The sequence below is a fragment of the Pseudopodoces humilis genome, chromosome 1 (genome assembly GCF_049639895.1).
Source record: "Pseudopodoces humilis isolate 2021_Gansu_Grassland_sample_001 chromosome 1, ASM4963989v1, whole genome shotgun sequence".
Classification (NCBI taxonomy): domain Eukaryota; kingdom Metazoa; phylum Chordata; class Aves; order Passeriformes; family Paridae; genus Pseudopodoces; species Pseudopodoces humilis.
Window position 1 is genome coordinate 62,390,438 of NC_142200.1, and position 23,925 is coordinate 62,414,362.

A 23,925-nucleotide genomic window follows, 5' to 3' on the forward strand; every position below is an offset into this window, starting at 1 on the left:
AAAATCTGTACTTACTCTAGGTTTAAATCTCTATTCAGTTATAAAGAACCACTGTTTTGGTTACACATATTGTGTGGATGAACACTAGGGGTTTTTTTTAATATTTTCTGTATATACTCCATTAAGGAGTATATCAATATAATACTCAAGGTCAACTGATATTTATCCAAACTGATAAACACATTTCAAATAAAATATTGTCAGAAAGATTGTTAAAATGCCTCTTACTGTGTTTACAGATTAATCAAATACAACTAAAACTGAAGCCCTCAGAAAGGCTGAGCAATATCTTGAGCTTGCATTCACGACACACGCATTCTTGAGTATAGAAGTGAGTGATTCAACATGAGCATTTGACAGATGTTTGAGGAATTCAGCTTGCTTTCCAGGGAAATGGGGAAAAAACACACCTTTGAAAGATTCAAAGTTGTGAAATTGAGAAGTCTGTACTTTGTTTCTGTTTGATAACTGCATGAAATGAAAATGAAAATACTAGAAAATAATAACCCATGTCTTCCTTTTCTTCCAATCTCATCTGGTAAAGCAGCAACACACTGGATACTAATGTGTATTGCTGCTTCCCGAGTAACCTCTATCCCCTAACTCCCTCAGACAGAAGCTAGACTTAACATACTCGTGCAACTTTGAAACAAACAAGCAAAACAGAGCGAGTCCCAACACCGTTTCTTTAATCTGAGGTGCTGTTTTCCTTTCCTCTTTACTACTGCTGCCAGTGGAGCAGGTACAGCTTGGTTAAGAGCTTGATTGCTTAAGGGATATGCCTCAACATTTCCTCACAAAGATTTATCATGAAAGTGTGAATAGGGTTAAGTCTTCATGAAGTTATTTGCCCCTTGTCCTTTGTTTTTACAATACCCTAGGGCCCTACTGGGTGCCAGCTATGTTGTGACTCCTTTAAGGTTCTTTCACGCTACACAGGGTGTGTGCACTGCCCTAACATGGCCACAGACCTGGTCTTTGGCTGCTGGACATTCTGGAACCACTGGTGGAACTTTTTCTTCCTTCTTTTTTATCCTTTGAAATTGCTGCCTAACTCATACCTTCAGAACAGATGAATAACACTCCAGTTTTTACCAGTTCACTTTTCCTTCAACCTGTCTAAACTACCTCCCCAAGCCCCCAGTAAGTGTGATTCAAATTCCCCTCTATTACCCAGGAGTAAGTACTTTCTATCAACGTATACAATTTTTTCTGTTTTCTGCTTTATTCATAGTTATTGTGTATCTATATCCTCTTGGACTCTAAAAAGTTACACAGAAAACCAATGGTGACATTTGTGTCTGCTCAGTTATAAAAATATCATTTTAAATATGTTATATGAATTCATAAACCCATGGTCACAGAAACAAACACCACTGCTTTTACTGAAGGAATATCAAAGAAGCCAAGGCAAGGTCAGATGTCAGGAAATGGTAAAATGCAAATAAAGCGAAACCTTATCTATGCCACTTCAATTATGATCTTTTCATTATTTCTACTCTGTAATTAAAATACTTACATACCCTTAATATAAATAGAATATTAATAGTCTGGCATGAGTCTGAGAATAACAGTCTTTACTGTAGTTAAACTAATTGCAAAGACACATGGAATGAGTATTCCATGCAGTCTTCCATGTTTTAAATGAATATAATACCTCTATTTAAGAATTAATAGCTTCATAATAGGTGATCATCTTATTGCTCCATAGCAAGGGCAATAATACTTGAGCAAAAGGAATAAATCCATAAAATGTTACATATTTATTCCTAAAAAATGAACTCTTGTTATGTATCTGTATTAAAGTCCCTGTTCAATCCATGCTGTTGAACGTGGGAATGCATAAAGAGGTAGGTCTAAACCATTTTTCTCCTGCTCATAGGGCAGAGTTGGTTCATATGTGACTGAAATATGAGTCAATCTCACAAACAGGTGCTTGAATTTATCTAGGTAGGTCTGGCTTCCTAGTGTCCAGTTCCCTATACAAGGACTGCAACATTTGGATTTCTGTACTCATTCTTCTCATGCTACAACTGGTGGTTGAAGAAATACAAAATACTCTTACAATATTGAGTAAATAAATAAATGTATGTAATGTATCAGTGTCAATAAATGTAAAGTAATGTGGCTAAATGAAAATTCTATTTCATTTATACCTGCATTATTCCAGGCTCTAAAACAGGTATTTGTGGGAAACAGAAACTTCCACAGATGCTGACGGGTTCGATCTGCAGCCTTGGAAAGAGCTTGGGTTAATGTAATGATGAAGGTACACAGACATTGGGTAGAGAACTTATAAACTTATGTTCCTATAGTTATAAGTAAGAATATGCCTAGAGTAGGTAAAAAATTATATTAGGTAAAATAGTTTGAGGTTTAAGCTGTAATAGTGTAAGTTATAGAGTAGGTTAGAGATCTAGAAACTGTAATAGAGGTGTGTATGTGAATATGTGACCTGTCAGCTTAGTGGCTAAGAGACAGTGCGGCAAAATCAAGCAAAGGTGATAGGTTAATAAGTAAAAACAAGTTTCGTGTCAACTGCCTATTGGACCAAAATGTTATATATTGCTGTGCAAAGAAGAAACTCGTGACTTCCTTGAGCTATGGCTGACTTGTTGCTCTTCTAAATCTCACACCTTGATACTGACATCTTATCTGGCTACTTGAGCCATAAATCATCTCAAAGCCTGGTGGTCCCATCCCTCGTTCTTCATCTCGACAGGTATTGCCACTCTGGGAAGGGGCATGTATACCAATCTCTAGAACTTCAGTGTAAACATTCAGGGACAGTTAAAAAGACAAATCAAAATTTTAGGTAAGAACTTGAAACTAAAGACACAAACCCAGCACCAAGCAAATACATTCTGAAACCATGTCTTGAGTACTTTACACAGCTCCAGTCATCCAGTTTCAAGATATCCATAAGAAAACTAGAGAAGGTAAAGAGCAGGCAGAAGTATCATAATCTCTGTAACATGAGAGACCAAATAGAATAAAGTAGGGTTCAGATGGCTAAGTTCTATCAATTATGATGTATGTTATAATCTTGAAAGCTGTGAAGATAATGAAAAAGTCATTTCTTAGCTCTGATAAGCACAAGACATGGCCATGGTAAAGTTGCCAGTAAAATTAGCAGACAACTAAGTGCAGAAAGGATTTTTGTACTGCATGAAATGATGCAGTGGAATCACTTGTCACAGAAGGCCAAATGCATAAATGGTTTCTGAAAGTTTCAGCACACTGCTAAGGGATAGGTCCATCTCAACTGCAAAGCCTGACAGAGAGCCCTGCTTTAAAAAATTGACACCTTAGCAATTTTTTCTAGCTTGAAAGGTATGCCAGGCAAATTGAATCTATTTGCCTGATACCTTCTGATCTTTAAGTATGTGCTACTGACCATTCTTCAAGGAAAATATGAAAAAAAGCCCATCCTTGGTGATGGTATAGAATAAAACATATCACAAATTACAGAAGAATGACTTAATTAGAGCACCTGGGACAACTGTATTAAAACTATGAATTTTAAATTTGTTTGCCAGGTTTGTAAAAGCATTCCTATTTGTATAAGCCCAATAGTTTAGAATTTAAATTTCTTTTGCATGTAGGCAGGGAGTTAAATACAAGATTATTATGCTATATACTGGTTCTGAGTGACTTATCCAACCAAGTATCACATTTTAAGTCAGTATAGAAAACAGATAATTTATTTCATGATAAAATCAAAATTATAGAACAGAATATAGAATATAAATACAGAATATAGAACATAAAGAATTGACTATAGAATGTAATATGCTGTGCATGAATTTGAGGGCATTTTCCCATGACTGCACAGTATTCATTGCCATAGATTTATGAAAACAGGACTGGGGAGGCTCTGAGTGTTCACACCTTTATATGAAAGCAGAGGAAATTATATCTGTGTTATTCCTTGCAGGTGTTTGCATACCAATAATGAGACCCCTCCAGAGATGTATTCCATTGCCTTAGTAGTACTGTTTTCCTGGTGCCTAACCTAAACCTGCCTTGCCAAAAAGTATTTTCATTGCTGTGTGTCTTATCTATGAGGCACAAGAAGAACAGTTTATTCTTTTCATCTCTATACTTCAACATAGCTGAACACCTATCACATCTCGCCTTGGTTTCCTTTTTCTAGGCTGAACAGTTCTGACACTTTCAATATCCTTGCTGTCCACTGTCTCAAAAGGAAACAAATATTGAAGAGTTTAGAAGGGCACAAAAAGTCTCTTTGTCAGAAGAACAAGAAAAGCCCAGAGAAATGATCAGATGCAACTTTACATCTCTAAATCACAGGGACTGTCGTGCTTGAGCACTTCCTCTGTGATAGGCAGTTCTGGGAGGCAGCAGAGCTCCTCTTTTCCCCAGGAGAAACTCAGCAGTTAGGGTAGAAAATGTAGCTAAATGGGACTCATTGCTAAAGGTCCCTACTGTTTTGATTAAAACACTGGGGGCTGACAGGCTTTTGTCTGTGGTAAAGATCATACAGTTACTCTCATCTATGAGATTTCAGCCACTGGAAAGAGAAAAAAACAAACAAATCCACAACAAAACAAAAGCCAACACTCATTTCTGGGTGCTGATTAATCATGACTAATGAGATACTATTAGAGGCTTGCTATACCCTGCTGCATGGGCAGATGCAAATTACTTCCTTTACTTACTCTCCACCCCCACCCAAACCATCCAGCTTAAACTTGTTGCTTAATACCCTTCCTCCACACACTCACTAGTGAAATGAAGATGCACAAAGAAACCCCTATAAATCTCATATTTTTATACAGTAATCTTGTTCCTAAAAGGGGGGCAGAGCAGTTTTACCGTAGGTGTTCAAGATTATTTTTGGTTTACATTTTCCAGCTAGAAGAGAAGACAGAGCAGCTGCACAATGAGTGAGGTTTTCAGCCCCCTCCATTCCCCTTAGATGTGGCCATATGAAAGACAGCTGTGAGGTTCTGGATTGGATATATATACATCACATATACAGGTATAGGTATAGGGGTATATACAGATGGGTATATAGAAATGCATATAACACACATGGCAAACACCATATGTATATATGTATGTCATGCTTGGGAAAAGAGGTCAGACATTCTTTGGTTTCAGCTCCTTCTTAGGGTTTCAGGGACCAAGTAAAAGTCAAATAAAATAGTATAAAAGTAGGGAAAGCTGAAAGAGAAAAATGCTTGTCCCACTTCCTTTTAAAATGTAACTACGTACATATGCAATTCCTATTAAGTCTGATTTTTTGCATATAACTATGCATTTAATTTAAAAAAATCTACAGATACAAGAAGTGTTACTAGATGCAATCTCCCTTTCCTGCTTACTGGGAAGCTTACACTTCTGATTGTTGTCAGTGTATTAACATAAAGCCCAAAATTGACCTTTAGATCAGCTTAGGTCATTTAAAAGGAAGCTGAACATGAGCCTTCAGAATGAAGAATATTTTTATACAAACTAAAGGATGCTCAATTTACCTCCTTCAGTCTTCAGAAAACAATCTGAGGAGTTCCTAGTAGATGTTAGTAGTTTCTTGGGAATAATGCTGAATAAGTTAATAAGGGACTGTGAGACTGATGAAGGAAAAAGTTGGGGGAGCCTTGAGGGACTAGCATCTTTAATAAAACTTTGATTTTTTTTTTAGGATACATTTGCTATCTTTTGGGTATATTATTTTCATATTCTGTTGCCAAAAATCTAGATTACATCTAATGTAGTAAGGGATTTTTGGAGGTTTTTCTAAGGGCCTGTACAACTTAAAGTGAAGAGGACATTTCCTAATTGACAGCTGATTCTGAGCATAAACCAGCTGCAATGGGGAGCAGAGATACTCATGAGCTTTTTAAATCAGAAATCAGAGCAAACAGATCAGGAGAGTTTTGTTTGTTGTTTGTATTTTAGGAAAGCACTGGATTTGATTTAGGAGGCTTTGATCTCAGCCCATTATCTGAGCTGTTATTCTGGCAAGAGCAGAAATTTTAAGGGACATTGCCTGAAACAGATTTTGATGTGGAAATACTGTGAGAACATTTCTGCAGTTTGTCTATCTATGCCTACCCTACTCAAGAGCTGGAAAATCATAGACTGGTTAGTTTACATAATGACTGAATTATATGGGAGATGATTTTGAAATTTCCTGTTTAACAGAAAAAAAGATAAACAACCAAAGCAACAACCCTTTCTCCTTGGTTTGATTGTTTTTTTGTGTTCTCACTTTTATACACAATAAGAATGTCTTTTTGTGCCTGATTTTTTTTCAGATTTTTATGAGAAGATTCACTCTAAATTACTTCCTCAAGTAGTCTCCAGTAGTAAAAATGGTCCTAATAAAAACAGGTCTAAATCCTACACAGTGCTGCTGATAACTTATTAACTGTTTCCATGCAAGGGCTGGCTTTTTGCATGTTCTTTGCCTCTCAGTTCTTCTATAAGAAAACTAAAGGATGCTGAGTGCAGTACAATCACCTTCTTAACCAAGAGGGAAAAACCCAAGTGTGTCCCAAGCTAAAACAGCACCTCTGTAAGAACAATCCTGTCTCTGCAGTTCAAGGCATCAAGGCCTGGTGAGATTCTTACCACACTCACACATGGCTAGAAATCTTGTGGGAAGATAAGGAAAGATGGAAAATAGAGGGGAAATTTATGGAATAGTGAGAAACTCCAGCAATAACAGAACAAGTTCCCTCTTTTCCTCTATCTTTCTCTTTCCAGTGTGTGTTGTTTTGAGTGTAAAGCCATACTGTTAGGAAGCTAGGCCATATGGATATTTAGAATGATTTTTCTGAAGTCTCTTTTGCTTATTCCTGAAATTCAGAAATGTTTGGGCTGTCTTTTTGACAGAGGAATCACACTTCTACCTCTGTAAAACTACATGACTACAAAATTGAGAAATCATCAGGGCAGAGACATTTGTGAGGACTAGCACTTGGTCTTCACCCATATTACATCTTCTAAGATCTAAATCAGTCGATGTACAGTTTTAGAGTGATCATCTTTGCTGTCATCTAAGTAGGAAATGAGAGGGCTGCATAAAATGCTATGCATTCTGATGGTGAACTTCACAAATCCATTGTAAAACTCACAGAGACAATAGAGATTAATCAATAGAATGAATGTTTCTTTGGTTCCACAGACCCATACATTGTATCACTAAAGAACCTGGTTGATTTTTTTCTTTACAAACATTTCCAGTTATATCTATACCGTGCTAAATGATGGTGCTTACATCTCTATACAGAAAGGTATCATGACCGAATATTTCTTGCTGCCAAACAAATTAAAAAGGATGAGATAAAATTAAGACCAAAATTATATTTAAAAAAGTTATTGCAGCAAAAGCAAATAATTATAATCAGGAAAGGCTGTATGTGAGGTCCCTTAATAGTTGAGTGATGTAACAAGCTCCAGAGAGAAAGCACAAAAAGTTTTATTATGTGATAGTGATATATCATCACAAGTTGGCGTGTGGGAGAAAATTGTTTCAGTTGAATAAAACATATTTTATGCTTCTTTCTTATTATGGAAAAAACAATAGAGGCACTGTGTCTGTATTGCCTTACCAAGCTCATATTAACATGATGTTTAAATACTTATTTCTTTCAGATTTCCTTGAAATGAAAATAAACAAAATGCAGACTATTAAATGCTATGTAAATGTTTTTATGGAATGTCTTTGAAAAATAAATTAATATAGAAAGAATAACAGATTTCTTAAAAATTTCTTGACTGTTAAGATTCAGATGCTTTTTGTGCACTGATTTCTGTAATTTTGTTCCACTTCCATGATGTGAGATCTTCGGAAAGATAGCCCAGGCTCTTGGCTTTAGGAGGGATACAGGAGTAGTTTGAAATGTAGACTTTTTTTGGAGTTAGATTTAATTTAGGGACTAAAACATTTTTCATTTTTCCTTACTTTCTTGTTCAGTGCCTGTATCACTAACTTTCTTTGCTCCCTGTGGCTCAGTAAGAATTTTTTTGAAGTGGTTATATTTTTTTAAGTTTTTACATTTTTGCTTCAGCAGTACTTCAGGAAAATATGCTGATGAACTATTCTGCTACCAGAATGTCAGTTTCAGAAAGAAAGAAGGAAATCCCTTTCCTCCTCTTTTTTCAATTATGACATATATCACATGTATATATATCACAGCTATTTGGTTTGTTATCCAGGATGATTGGTGAAGTTTCATGAAGACTGGCATGATTTAATGACAGCTGTATCTATGTCCTTTACAAAGAGGGCAGTGCTGGGACACACCACAGGTTCTGATCTGGAAGCTTCATGCATATTTCCTGTTCTTTCCTGCCTGTGATACTGTTATACATTCTTAGTATGAATTTATAGTACAATAATAATGAAGTTCTTAAATACTACATCCAAAGAAACTACTCTGAGCTATTCTTCCTAAATTCCTAACACAAAAAATCAGCCATGCCTAAAATAATACAAAAATATTATGTCTTTGAGCTTGAAAAAGATCACTGTAAGGCAGATATGACTATGCAATTCATTTAATTTTTAATTCTGAAAAGAATGACCTTTTATTGCTATCAAGTTCATGTTCATCTTGTTTAGATGATCTTTTTGTAAGGAAAGAATGATCATTTTTGGTTAATACTATCTAAGTCTCTCAGATATTTCATAGGATACAAAATTGTGGAACTTAGTGCAGGAGTTATATTTTATTATTTGTTTCTGTAAGTAATAGAATTTAACCTCTCACTATATTAAAAGTCCTTTGTATATATATTTTTTTTACCCCTCCTTATAGCCACAATCTTTATATTTTTATTGGAGCCAGCCAAAATCTGTACATTATGTTTCAGTCCTCTACCTTATGAGAGCAAACTCTGCACATGCTCTGCTTTCACATTCTTCCAAAACATACTATAGAAAAGTTTATAAGAAAATAAGTAAACAAAAAAATAAAGATGACAATAGCAAAAGTTGCAATTCCTTTAAAAAAAACCAAGTGTCTTAGGATAAACAATATTTTATTAAATATTGGCTTCATTTGAATTCATAATGGAAGTAAGCAACTCTCTGTGTATTCTGTAATTAGCACAATCTAACCTGTAGATATATATCTATTATCTAAGATTCTATAACTTATAGTCAGTATGCCTTATTGTATAAAATTTTACAACATAAAATGTTGTAAAACATTAAAAGCTGCACAAAGCCAATGTCAACTACTGAAAAAAGTTGAGAAATAATGCAAGATCATGTCACCTCACTGCTGTCACCAGTTCACAAGCCTTTATATTTTTTTTAAATATGTTTAATATAATGTGATAATGTAAAACTGAAATGACTCAAAAGTGCTCTCTTGGGACTCATTCCAAGCCCTTTTTCTTTTTCCTTTTTCATCATCCAGTCTTTCTGAAGCCCCTGGGACAACCACTTTAAAACAATCTGTGGTGGTGTGATTTATATTTATATATCTAATGAAGCCTATTTTAAAATAATTATTCTGATTTAATTTAAATAACTCCCTACTGCTATCCTTCTAGGGATGGTCAATGGAAATTGCTGTATATTTTACTAATAATTGTAAATCTGTGGTTGGTTAGAACACACAATAACATGTCTTGGAAAAAAGATGACTCTTCTGCATCTCTGTGTTTTTCTTGGTGCATTTTGTCATTTCTTCCACCCAGTTACGAATGAATAAATAAATAAATAAACTGCTTAAGTACAGTTTAAAAATATACAGGATTACATTTGCAACTGATGGAAGCAAGAAATATTTGCAGTGGTAAAAAATGTAGAAGAAAGGATTACAGAAGAAAATCATGCCAGGAAAAATACAACACCAGCAACGGTTAGTTAGGCAAAAGAATGAATAAACGCTTAATCACAGAGATAAGAAAATTAAAAAAACAAAAAATAAAAAATTGGCCAGAGACAACCAAAAAAATGGGAAAGAATAAAATTTAAACAGGTCCTTAACCAATTTTCTTGGCTTATGGTAACTCAGCTGGCACAGTATCTTGAGGTGGTTTTGGCTACCCAGATATAGATGGGTGTTAGTACCTCCCCAGACACACACAAGAGAGTCAGAGCACTCCATGTTCCACAGGTGAGTCACTGCAGGGAGGCTAAAACACGAGTTCCATTAAGCATTACGAATGCTAGAAAAGACAATAGAAGAATCCAGGAGAAGAAATTATTTTGACTGTGTGAAGGAAAGATATCACAGGATATATCATAAAACATGCAGTGCTTCCTAGTCCATGAACAATGGATTTGCTGTTCCTTGGTTAAGCATCAACTATTGCTTTGCTGCTGCTTCACAATAGTTATCACAAGTTTAGCATTAAGCAATCTAATAAATAAAGCAAAAGTTTTTGTTAGATATTACTAACAGTACTAGGAATGGAAGTCTTGAAAGCACTTGAATAATAGTATCTTCAGACAGCATTTGATCTTTAACCGCTATAATTACTCACTGAGTAGTACACTGTCTAAGTAATTATTACTTGTAAGTGTCTTCATTAAAAAATTCAATGTTACAAGATAAATTTGGGGAAAAAAATAGATTGGGAAGGTTTAGCTCTTCAAATAAACCCTAATTAAAGCTTGTTAAATATATAGCATCAGAATGGCTTTGTTTCAGAAGTAAGGGGTTTTGTGGATCCATTTTTTTCAACAGAGGAATTAAAGTCATGAAGCCTGGGTATTTTCTTAGTGTAATTTAGTTTATTATACAATAATAAATAAACATGTACCTCTATTAGATATCCTTGCTAACCAATAAAAAAAACAAAAAAAAACCAAAAAAACAAAACTCCCCCAAAAAAACCAAACCAAACCAAACCAAAACAAACCAACAAACAACAAAACAAAACAAATCAAACAACAAAACAACCAAATGAAAAAGAAACACCCAAAAAAACCAAAACAAAAAACCCCACCAAAAAAACCAAAAACCTCTTCCAGTGTTTCAAACACATTTTTACTGTGGATTTGGTTTTTACTGATCAAATTTTCCACTGACAAGAAAGCAGGAGAAAGGCATGGTATTAACAATCTTAAGGAGCAAGTGTGAAGCCATCATGAAATGACATTATTTGCAAAATTAAATACATGCAAAAGCTTTATGCACATGATGTTGGAAATTACCACAGTGGGCATAAACATGACCAATGGAAAATTCCACCAGAATCTTCTTCACACAGAATTCCAAGAGTAGTGCTATGACAACCTGAAAAGATACGAAAAGTTTGCACAATTTGGAGTAATGATAACAGAGTGATCCTCATAATTAAAATCTCCTTTGCTGAGCAAGACTCAGCTCAGGAAAGACTGTACAAATGCTCACATAGCTCTAGGATAAATGTGATTTCAAGCAGAGGAACATTTTTTTCTTTGGTTTTACATTTACTCAGGTAAACCTGCTGTGGTCACCCAAAAGAAAATACCTGTCTGAGTTCAATCCATTGGCTGTCTCCCTAGATATTTTTGCTTCAAACTGGCAAAAATGCCAAAGAGAGAATAGACCTAGATCTTGGTGAATAAAAATGGTGTTTGCATTGTCAAGAATGGCAAACAAAGCAAGCTGTGTTGACAGCACCTACAAATGTGTACAGAAGTACTACAAATTTTGAAATGGAAGGCAGATGGGTGAGGGTGCTCATATGCACAGACGTATTACCTTGACTTAATCTCTGCTTCATACATCCTTGCAACCTTCCTCCTCAAAGCAGGGGTGTTACTAACATGGCAGCTCACTGGTCTTTAGAGAAAATTGGTCACCTCAGCAATCTTTTCTGCTCAAATCCTGTGAAACCACTCCCAGAAGATGTTTACAGAAGATGTGACAGCTAGTATAAAAGGGGTTTATGCCAAAACTTCTCTCCCAAGAAAGGGTACCAACACTAATCCAGCAACAAACAGTGAAACATTTCTTCTCAGACTCAATATTTGCTGAAAAAAAACCACACCTATTCAATACAATGACAGTTTTCTTGATAGAGATTACACTGAAGAAAGGGGACAAGAGTAATACCTCAGGTTATTAATTCCTGTGACTATTTCTTCTTGAAGTCTATTTTAAAGGAAAAAGCCAGAGTTGTTAGAAAGTCAGAATTTCAAGATCTACTTGACATAGATCAAAAATTAGAGTGATTTCAGTTCAAGATCTTTTAAGATTTAATAGCAACAGTAAATGTAGGTCCTAGTAATTATTATTTTTAAGGCAAGCAAAGCTCAGCAGAACTAGAAATCACAGACAAATATACAGCAATGGTATGAAACATTAGGAAAAAACTTAGAAAGGGAGAGGAGATAAACCATGAAAGATGGCCCATAATTATATAAATGAATTTGAAAGGTAAGTTAAATGTAAAATAAATTTCCAGCTGAAATATAAAAAATATCCCCTTAAAAGTAAACATTTGTTTTGTGTTGTTTGGAATACTAAGCAGAGCCCTGCATATCGCCATACCATGAAGATATTGTCAAATGAGAGGCAGTGCAGAAAACAGCAGCAAAAATCATAGAAAAGAAGAACTGACTTGTGAGAAAGATTGACTCATTGGGAAGCAAGTATTTAGAGTGTGCAAGTAAGCAGCCAGCTCCTGCAGTGAAATCTGTTTTTCAACATCTTAGAAATTTAGATAGAAAAACTAACCTTGTATGAAAATAAACAGAGCTTCTCTGAAGGGCACTAAAATTTTTTGTGGGTTTTTTTTTTCCCAGACAGGAAACAATTTTTTGCACTACAGGTCAGCCATTTACATGAGCATGATATTACAGCTATCAACTGCTGTCATATGTGACCATCTTAGTCACAATCAAGCACTTATTGAAGTTATTGCTAGGGCTGCTAGTGAAAATTTCTGTGTTTGCTTTGCTAATGCTTCCTGTTTTGAAGATTTATTGTGACTTCTTTTAGCAGCCTGAGCACATTCACGTTTCATTGTCAGACTTTGGTAAGAGAAAAATAAAGTTGGAGAAATGCCTATTCCTTGTTCCAGGAAATTAGTTTTCACTGAAAAAATCAGAAAATATTAAAAGTTCAACTTCTTCAGTAAGATGATGATAGTGTATCAGTGGAAAAATTGATAATATGGTTTCTCCCTTGTCAGTACTGACGTTTGGAAAAAGGAGTCTCTTCAAGTTGTTCTAGCTATGCAAATGACAGATGCATGAAAGAGAGTCACAGAAACAGGTATCTGAAGCTTACATTTGAAAACTCTATGATGGGTCATGTCTACCTACTATGGTATGGGGAACTTGGTAAAGGAACACTTAAGAGAGTTTGTGATCACCTGGCTCTTTAGCTCTTACCAAAACAAAACCTACCCCACTGCATCTAGAAAATTACATGTTCGGAATGGTGCTAGTAGATTTCTATTTTAAAAGCACTAGGTTTCAGAATACCTGCTTCCACAAGGATTTCTCCATTGACATTGCATAATCATGCGTATTTAGATTCTTCCTAGACACACTATATATATTCCTCTGACACTTGACATTGTAGGTGGTAAATCAGAATTAGAAAGCAAAGCCTCCTACTTACCGGCCTGTTGTCTTCTGCAGATGCTGAGCAAGAGACTTATCATCCGTGCATGAGATGAAGACAGGGAATGACATAGGTTTTAACAGGTGGCTAAAGTAAAATAGGCTGAAGCACAAGGCTAAAACTGAAGGTCTTCACTAACTTTCTGGGGGACATAGCTTTCTGATTTCAAATCCAGTGATAATGTTGACCAAGAAGTTGGGGGGAAAGATGTGTTTGCCAGGCTTTTACAAGAATCTGATGGGTTATAACTACCCTTGAGCCAGGCTTTTTCTCTGCTGCTGTGTTGGCCAGAAGGCTCCAACAAACACTCCTGAGGGAGTACAGTCATCAGGGGTCTCCATATTACCAATATACAAAGAGATTCATGCAGTCTGCTTGAGGAGTACCTTCTAAGGTTTGTAGTTACTTCATGATCTGTGTAAAGAATATATTAGCTTGACAAGTCTAGACCAAGTTACTTATCATTCTTCTTTAGATATGAAACACCATGTTTATCAGGTCACTCTGTCCTGACTTAGTTAATTGGCAAAATTAAAGAATAAACCAAATTTTTCCCTTTCTGAAAACCAAATAAACGATCAAAAACTAGGTTATTCTAACTAGCTAGGACTTTGGTTGCTTCTAGCAAAACCAAAAGTGTTTTGTTTTTAACACTCCACAAACTTTGTGACTCAGCTGTCCCCTTCTTCCAAGACATATCCTACATACCTGCAACATTTTTTGCAGCTTCTTTTGTACTACATGTGTTTTGAAAGATGTATGTTCTTTCTCCCTATATAAAGTAGGAAATATAGGATAAATGGACAGGACTGAATTACTGTATCTCCTTCTCAATTCCAAGCTATGGTCTCCACTGATATTTATTTAATGCTTCATAAGTGTTTAGAATTCATGCTGACTGGGAACTTGGGTTTCTCACTTTTCTCACTATTCTTCCATTTCTCCTGCACTGCATGATTTACAAATTTTATTAAAAAGGTGGGATCTATTCTCTAGTGTATGAATACTGACCATGATTATATACTGATGTTATTGAAAATAGATACATGGTTGCATTATGATGTTTATTTATTTTTCTAAAGGGTGTAAAATTCAAAATAAGCTCTGAAACTCCACCCATAATTTGCAAAATACATGTAGGTATTACTGCTTACATCTTATATTAGACTTCCCACTGTTATGAAATTGCACTACTGTAAGGTAAGATAGCCACAGCCAAGTTTTGACTGCAAAGGACCTTTATTTATCCCTGGTAAATATGTCAGGCTTAACTGGCCAGTCAGACTTTTGTGAAAATACAATAAAATACAGCCAATTCTTGAGCAGTCATACATTTTGCCAATGCTTTAAAAATAATTTTAAGCTCCATATAACTGAATTTTAAAATGAAAAGAATTATAGACTATTAAATAAGACAGTGATTTAAACTTAAATTATATTCTACGCTAAAAAAACCAGTACTCCCCAAAATATTTTTTCCTGTTTTTATCAATGCAATATTAGTGAGGGTTTCTTTGTAGTCATACAGGAAAAAATGTTCCAACATTTCTTGATGTTTTGATCTTTTTTTTTTTTTTTTTTTTAAAGCTGAATCCATGTTCTCTAAGCATTATCTGTTGCAATATGATATTTTCAGAAAAATGCCTGTTAGACAGTTTAGACATGGTAGTTCAACTTTAAGCTTCTGGGGACATCCACGTTGTATTATGTTTGGCTTAGAATGAGCAAGTCCTGCTAGATTCAGCAAAAATAAAGCACAATGACCTCTTCAGCTGGACACTTCAACAGCTGGCCTATAACTTAAGGAGAGTTTTGCTTTACGCTTTTTAAACTGTACTGGGGATTGAATAGACAACATATAAAAATATGACAGGAAGATGATGGATTATGGGTCATAAGTCTCATTTCAGCCATACAAATAAAACATCATGCTTGCGTGTTATGATAATACATTTAATGGACAGAAATTAACAGATGTTGATTGCATTCTAGTGTGCACAGCATACCAAAAATCGCAGAGGAATGTTTAAAAGATTGTAAAGAGATCATGCTATTGGATGCCTGTAAAGCAGAGCTGAAGTAGCTAAACCACAGGAAAGAGAATTTGGTAGTTGTCTGGCTTTGGTTTAATCGTTCCTCCCTGCCAAATGCAGTCATTACAGTGTAACAACAATGTATGCTTTTTCTGCCCCTTCCTAAGCAATACTTTATAGCTGTCAAAACATACAGTTGCAGCAGACTCTTCTTAAAATAAAATTTCAAGACAAATTTATGAAAAAAAGTATGAATGAAACTTTGTAATTCAGTGCCATTCCAAATTCTATAAATTGTCCAATATAACATATAAAAGCACCAAGATCTGGCCTTGCTCAGCTGCAAGTTGGAACAAGCTTTTACATGCAATACATATATCCACACAAAGTGAAATGCAGCTTCATACTGGAACTACCTCTTTCTATATTCAGATGTAAAAGATTTACTTTGCTAAAAGAAAGACTTATGTGTATAGTATGTGTTGAAATCCACCTCAACCCATTTTCCAGTCAGGTAACATTTATTTTCAGGAGCCTATGAATCTGTCAATTTTAGCATTCTATCAGCCTTCACTGACTTTTAAAATTCTTTGTTTCTATATGGGTCTATTTTCCAGTTTTGCAACATGATTAAAACAAAAAAAAAACATGAAAGCAGCATTGTGACTGTCCATCTCCGTTAATTCTTATACCTTGTTAAAATGGTAGATCAGCATGAAGAGAGCTCCTCAAAGTAGTAACTGTAAGAAAGCCACCAGATAGTGGAAACTTACTTTAATTACCATTTTCCCTCTTTTTTCAGGCTTTTTGCTAAAAATATCTGAATCACAGGAAAACTCAAATAATCACTTTTTCATCTATATGTTTTATTTTCAGATGTCAATTTTACTCTTCTCCCAATGTCCCCAGTGAAAAAATTTGGTGAAAAGCTGTGGGACATGATATTGTGGTACTGATATTTTTCTGAGATGGCAGTCCATACTTATAGGAGTAGGTGAGCATTTCAAGTCCCACTATATTCTCTCAATATTTTTGGAATAACACAGACATTTTTTGTTCTATTTTAGTTATTTCAAGTACCTTCAGGGTGTACCAATCCATTGTAAAATGATATTTTTTAAAACTGGAAAGACTGCACCAATTTGTATTAAGCTCTGAAGAGTGGCTATGGGACTTTGTGCATATTTTTTCATTTGCAGTATTATTGGTATTAGGATCAGAATATTTTTTAATATCTGCAAAAATTACTGTCAGCATGGAGGGTCTTGTTGTTCATTTGATTTTTCTGTACAGGTGCAGAAATCTATTCATAGAAATAAAGAGGAACTGCTCTTAAAACACACCAATGGATGTGCAGTAACAGATCTTTGGAACACCTTGCCAAAGGAAATTTTGGGTACTGAAGACTTATAAGACTCCAAGGAGTGTTGATTAATCTCATAGAAGAAGCATGTTGAGGATTTCTAGCAGAGGGAAGTCATATCCAACTTACGGTGTCTCCTGAGCTGCAAGTAACCAGGGGCTTGAAGTGTATTCAGATGAAATAACATACCTTTCTTTTTCACCCTCTGTTTTCTTTTGTTGTGAAGACACATTTTTGGTCATTGATGGAAAAAGGACTCTCTTTCAGATGGACTTGTAGTCTCATTTGATACAGCCATCCTTTACACAATTCTCTGCTTTTCATTTCACACAGACTATTTCCTCAATGCCGTACTCTGCATTGGAATGGTCAATTCATAGAAGAAAACTTTTTCACCTCCCAGAATTTTGTCTTCATTGTGTTCACAAGTTAATGTGTACGATTTGCTGTTCTTTAGAGAATTTCCAAGCAATGTAAGATCTGAGAAGAGGCACTGAAATGAGGTATATTCAGACTGATGCTTTGTGCCTCTACCCATAAAAACTTTTTCCAGATTTGTTGCTGATGCATCTGCTTTGAAGTAATTATTCCACAGAAGAAAAAATATTGTAAAATAAACAAACATTGTAATATGCAAATAAAATCTGTCTGCAAATACAATTGTGAAATTTTAATGATCTGTCTATCGCTTTTAGGTATTTTGTACTATGCTATAAATAGTAATTTGAAATTTGTTAGCTTTGCATGCATATCTAAGATTAAAACTATTAGATCTCTGTTTAAACCCTTTGGAATAATAAATAAAGAAGGAAAATATATTAAATGTCATAGCTCTCAAAATCCTCCCTAGTTTTTAATTCCTTATTTTGAGTCATTTTTACTACGGAAGTCAGACCCAATGACACACTGTGCTCTATCTTACAGTTGACAATACAGTGCCATCAAAATCATAATTGTTAAAAAAGAGAAAGATTAAACATCTTACTCTACAAGTAATACATAATGTCATATACCTATTACTAAGAAGGCCCATCTTCTATGACCAAAGAGAATAACCTGATTTGAACTAGAAGAACTGAATAGAATTGTTAAACAATCCTTTGCATTTTAAGCAACATTTAATTAGAAACACACTTTAACCACCAAAATGATAAAAATCCAAGAGATTAAAATTTGAGTGTCAATTATCATAAAATTCATCATTGTAATTCTTATTAAAACTCAGTGTTTAGATAGGTAATGATTTTATAATATGGCAATTTGCATAAGGAGCCCTGAGATGGCTTATTATTTCGATCCTACACAATTACAATTCTAGCTCCATACATCAGAGCTCTTAGCAATGTAAAATCACTGTGCTAATTAATAAGCCATTTACTGACTGCAGCTAGTTATGGTGGTCCTGCAGCTGACCTTACGGAAGATGAGCCATCTCTGAAGTGCCTGTGTGTAACTACAAACATAATGATGTGCCAGGAGGGAATCATTAAAAATAATTTACACAAGCCTTCATTTACAAGATCTTTTGATAGCATGCTTCCCCGGTGTTTAGATCCACAGTGCAACCCCTACCATTTGGAAAGTGCCAAGCAGGAGAGTGAACGAGGATACCTAAGTGGTTAATTAAGAGCCATTCGGACGCCACAAGAGCCTCCTGAAAAATCCCTCTGATGTCTGCTGTGTCAAATGTCTCTCACAGGCAAAACCACAAGAGGTAGCTGCCATAGCAGGCTAATTATTGGGGACCAGGAGCAGCTGAGAGTGGCCTGTCACTGAGGCTTGCTGCGAGCACCCAAGCCCAGAGCCGAGCAGAGCAGCTTCGGTCATTGGACTTAAGAGGAACAGTAGAAATGAGGCACTGTGATAATCAGAGGTGATTGCATAGGCCATTAAAGTGTGCAGTTGTAGATGAAACTATTCACTTGTGCTGTTTGATGCGTTTTGTAACTTTTTACACTTTACCATTACTCCATCTCCAGCATGCGTCCTTTTAAGGCTTTCATTTTGAATGCTTATGAGAAAACAATAACTTAAAAATGCCTTATAGGCCTGAACAAAGATTTCAAAACCGTCAAAGGTAATTTTTATGACACAAAAATAATTTCAAGCTACATAACAAGAACCAAAAGAACCACATTCAATCACACTATAGCATGAGACTAGAGCAGAAAATAGGCACATAGACATAAAACAGTCTTCTTATTTCAGTACAGTCAGAACAACTAACAAGACTAAAAGAATATGTCACTGCCTTCCTCACAGCAGCCAGATATGAACATCATGAAAACATGCAGCTCATGATTTATTTTTCCTTCATCCAAGTCCCTGCAAGGTGGAGGAAGAGAGCTACTACCTTGTGTGACATTTTATTAGTTTAGTGGCATTCAGTTGGTTTACTGACACACACAGGATTTTCCAAATCGGCATGGGGAAAGTGTCTTTTTCCCAGCTTGTCTGTCTGTTATGCAGCCAAGAGCAAGTGGATTGCACTCTGAGCATGCAGACGCTTTCCACATCTCTCTGATACCTTATAAATCTATTTTTTGAAGTGGTTTTCACAAGTGTTGTGTGAGAAAACACCATGAGCACATTGCTTGTGCAATCCTGGCTAGATTATTGCCTCGTGGCTGGGTGCCAAGACTGGGCCTGGGAAAAATTAATTTAATAAAGGTGGAGGCAGCAATATAGTTGTTCTGTGCCTGTGTTTATGTTTGTGCAGGTATTTGTGGGAGAGAGGGGAACACACTCTCTGTTTGGCATCTTATCAATGATGCTGATAGGATTTATGTTTCTATGTGTGATTTTTTTTTAAATACATCCCATTTTAGCAAACTTATAAGAGGAGGATTATTACCTTCTAGATGGAAACCATCACCCTTCAGGATCTCTGTGATGTTTTAATTTGAAATGTATTAGACTGCCTCATTTTCAAAAGAGGTATGTAAATAAATTCTCTTAAAATAGAAAATACCTACACATTCCTTCTGTAACTACATTTCTTTGCAGGAGGAAAATATTATTTTTCTAATAAAGCTATGTTTCTCAAAGGCATAAAGGAGATGGTTTTCATTCTAAAACTCTCTTATCATTTTGCAGAAATGGATTGGATAGAATTCACCTCACTTGTCTACAAATAATATGAATTGTCCAAGAAAATAATTTGGCTTCCTTCTATAATCATTGGAGAGACAGAGGTCTTCAAAAGGGAGGTGGGTTCAAGCCAGTCAAGCTACACCTCTCATTAGACAAGACAAATCACTTTCTCACCAGAGAGAGGGAATCTGCAGCCAGACCTGCCTCTTAATTTTGTTTAAATGGTGAAAATTCTACTTCTCTATAGTCTATGTAATCTGTAGAATTAGTGAGAATTGCAGCTGCACTTACCAGAGCAGAAGACTGAGACACAGAGCTGGAGAAGCAGTGCCATGAATGCAGCCTAGATCCTAATGATTTTCAGGCTTGGCTGACTGCATACTGCTCATAAGTAGAGAGATAGTAGGGCAAAGCCTCAGCCTGTGGTTTCAGCCTGCAGTCTTTCAAGGAAAGCAGAATCACATGGGGTGATATGAGCTTTCACTGTTATTTTTTTCTGCTGGGGACATGACCATCACTTCCCTCTGGGCCTTCACTGCCAGCAGCAGCTCCATACAGCTTAAACCAGCATTTCCTGTCAAACACCAGCTTACGATGAAACCATCTGTTTAACTAACCCAGGCATATGCACAGCTCTTGCAGAACTTTGTTTGTATTGTTATTTTTCAATCTACTCCATTGTTTGTGACTGGTGACATCGTTGTTAGTTTTACTGGCAACCAAAATGAGAGATGACAGTATGCCAGTGATATCCCAAAGTAATATCGGCAGTCAAAATTTGACCAGATTAGTGACTGGCTTATCACCAAGTCTGTACTACATTTAAATAATTCTGTACCATTGAAGCTACAATCTCTAGTCAGTATACCCTAGTATTTGATCTAAGAGGCACAAATAACAGCTCACATTTTCAGGTGAGCTATATAGCCTGTAGATGCCACTGAATAGTAAAAAAATCAGTAAAGGAAACAATTTTGATTGCAAACTTGCAGTCTTTCAGTCATAAGAGAAATAGCATGCCAAGTATAATTCAGTGATTTTTTTCCTGTATGTGCATTAAGATGCATGTTTGCCCATAATTTTATGAAAAGGATCTAACAGAGCTAGAACTTTAGAGAGAATTTGATAAATGGCTGTGCTGCTTGGGTTATTTCTGTGAAATACCTTTTTAGAGACACCAGTGTGGTTAAAAGCTAAATGCCCTGCTTTGCAAGTGACAACAGTCAGCGTGATATTTTTCAGTTAGGGGAGCTAAAAATGCCCAGTTACTAATAAGAGTGATGAAAAACACAGCACATCACACTGTCACGACTCTTATAATAAACAGAATTTCTCATTCTTACTAACTGGTTTTAATACTTTTGAGTCTTTTTCCTTAATACATCTAGTAGCAGATAGACAGTGAATAGAGGTGCAATTCAAAGAGAGAAATATTGGTTTATGGTGCAGCAAAGGACACTTCTTTTGAGTGCTAGCTTCAGTGGTACTAGAAAAATGAGGTAAAAAAGGATGAGCCATTTCTGCTGTTCCAGAGTGAATTCCCCAAAATGGAGATTATTTCTACACTTGAATTTTCAGCCAGGCAGCTTTTGAAAGGAAATGGGGAAATTCATGCTTCTAATTTAACAATATTGATTTTAAGGTTTAAAGATTTGTCTTCTAAAGGCCAGTTCTTCTTGTCCTTATCATAAATATAATCTCACTGAAGCCAGGAATAGGTGCTCCTGTGAATGAGGGAAATCCCATATGGGTTTAACTTTGTGCCAGCCCAGATGTTGCTCTTATTAAAGTCAGCATTAAAAACTCTTGTTACTCTGAATGATGCAAGATAAGACCAGTTGTGAAGTGTTGCTGAACCTTTCCCAATTCTGCTGGATTTCGACACCTTGTAGATCAGGCCCTAAATTATCTAACTTCATCCTGCCCCCAAGTGTGAAGTCATTCCCTGGGGAAAATCTCCACTGAAATCACTAATATCTCTGCTTGGGAAAGGACTGCAAGAGCAGATGTTACTGTTTGCCTAGAGGAATATCCAACATATTTGAGCAATCACAACATATAGTGAGATGGAATAAAACAGAATAAAACAAATGTCTTTCTAAAGTGCTTACTCTGTACTATGTTTGGGTTATCTTATTTAAGAAGAAAGCATCATATTTCCTGAAGATCATCGCTTGTCATTAAAAGAGAATCTGTGATTGCACACCTACATGTCTTTAGGGGAAGGGAAGCACCTTCATGCATTGTTTTGTTTCATATGTGTACAGTGAAGTAAAACTTAGCTCTCTTTTTTTACACCTTTCTCTTTTTCTTCTTTTTTTTTTGTTTTCAAGGCAACTCAATTCAATAAAGCCAATAGCTAATACATGTTTAATACTTATCTGTTAAAGAGTTTCAATTTTTATAAATATCATTTAACTTGACTGTGAAAAACACCTTCTATTTTATTTTATTTTATTTTATTTTATTTTATTTTATTTTATTTTATTTTATTTTATTTTATTTTATTTTATTTTATTTTATTTTATTTTATTTATTTTATTTTATTGTATTTCATTTAATTTCATTTCATTTTATATAAATAACATTCAATTCAGGATTTTTTCATGCAATGAAAATTAAAGTTGTTACATTTAATGTCATATATTCATGCTTAACAAGCTCCAGGAATTTTAGTGAATAAATTTTTCCAGTGGACTGCCACAAAATGCTTCCTTGAGGAAAAACATAAAATGAACTTTTAAAGCGTGCTTGTAGCCACTATATGAAATTTGTATAGACATCAAGTCAAAAGTCTCAGGCTCACTCCTTGGGTATTCAATAAGAATCTTTCTTGGACTTGATTGAGCTTAAACCAGCCCATGGTTAACAGAGGGACAAAATGAGCAGTTTTTCACTCTCTTGATATAGAGGTATTTTCCAGAGATCCTAAAGGTAAAGTATGTTTTCAACCTGTCTAATTCACCTGAAACCCAGCAGTATTCGATTCTAAATATATAGAATCAAGTAACAGCGATTTAAATAAATAATACTAATATGGGTCATATGTGTCTAAAGCCAGTCAGGTATATATGAAATATATATATGAAATACCTGATAGGAAAAAAATATTTTCTCCTGTTTTTCCCCCTTTTAATTTCATAAATACATAAGGAGTGCTTGAAAAAAAGAAAAAAACAGAAGAATTATATTAATCATCTGAAAAACTTAAACAAATGTATTGTACATTGTAAATGTATTCTTGGGTAGTTTTCTTATTTTACCATAGCCATTTTCAACACATAAATCATTTTCACAAAGAATAGGGAAGTATGAAAACTTATTCTTTCTCTGGTTAGAATTTTTGAATCACACATTAGAAACTTCAACTAAAATCTACATAAGTGAAGTAAAAAATTTTTTCAAGGGGTTTGCATCCAGGCCTGTATAGTAGTAATCAACAACTTATTCAATCTTGCAGAATTTGAGTTTTTCAGCAACTCGAATGAAAAGATAAGTGAAAGTATTTTTATGAAATGTTATGAAATTTCATGGTAAAAATTCCAATGAAAGTATGATGCAATCCTATAATTAACAATTCAGGAGGGTTCAGTAAGTAGAAGAACACTTTGGAGAACATAGAAGTTGCTAGGATGAGAGCTGGTGAATTGTTTTTCTTAATATCTTCTGATTACACTTCCTTCTCTTTCCTGTATGCCACATTGGTAGCTAGCACTTGGAATAAAAGGCAAACTGTTTCTAGTTCTACTTTCTTATCCCTGTGAGAACTGATTTCTTATTTCTTTCCTTGTTTTCATTACTGGGAGCTGATAAACTGGTTTTTTTTCCTACTGTTCCTCTTCAAATTTCTATTCTAGTGGTCAGGGGTTAGTTCTCCTCTTACAAG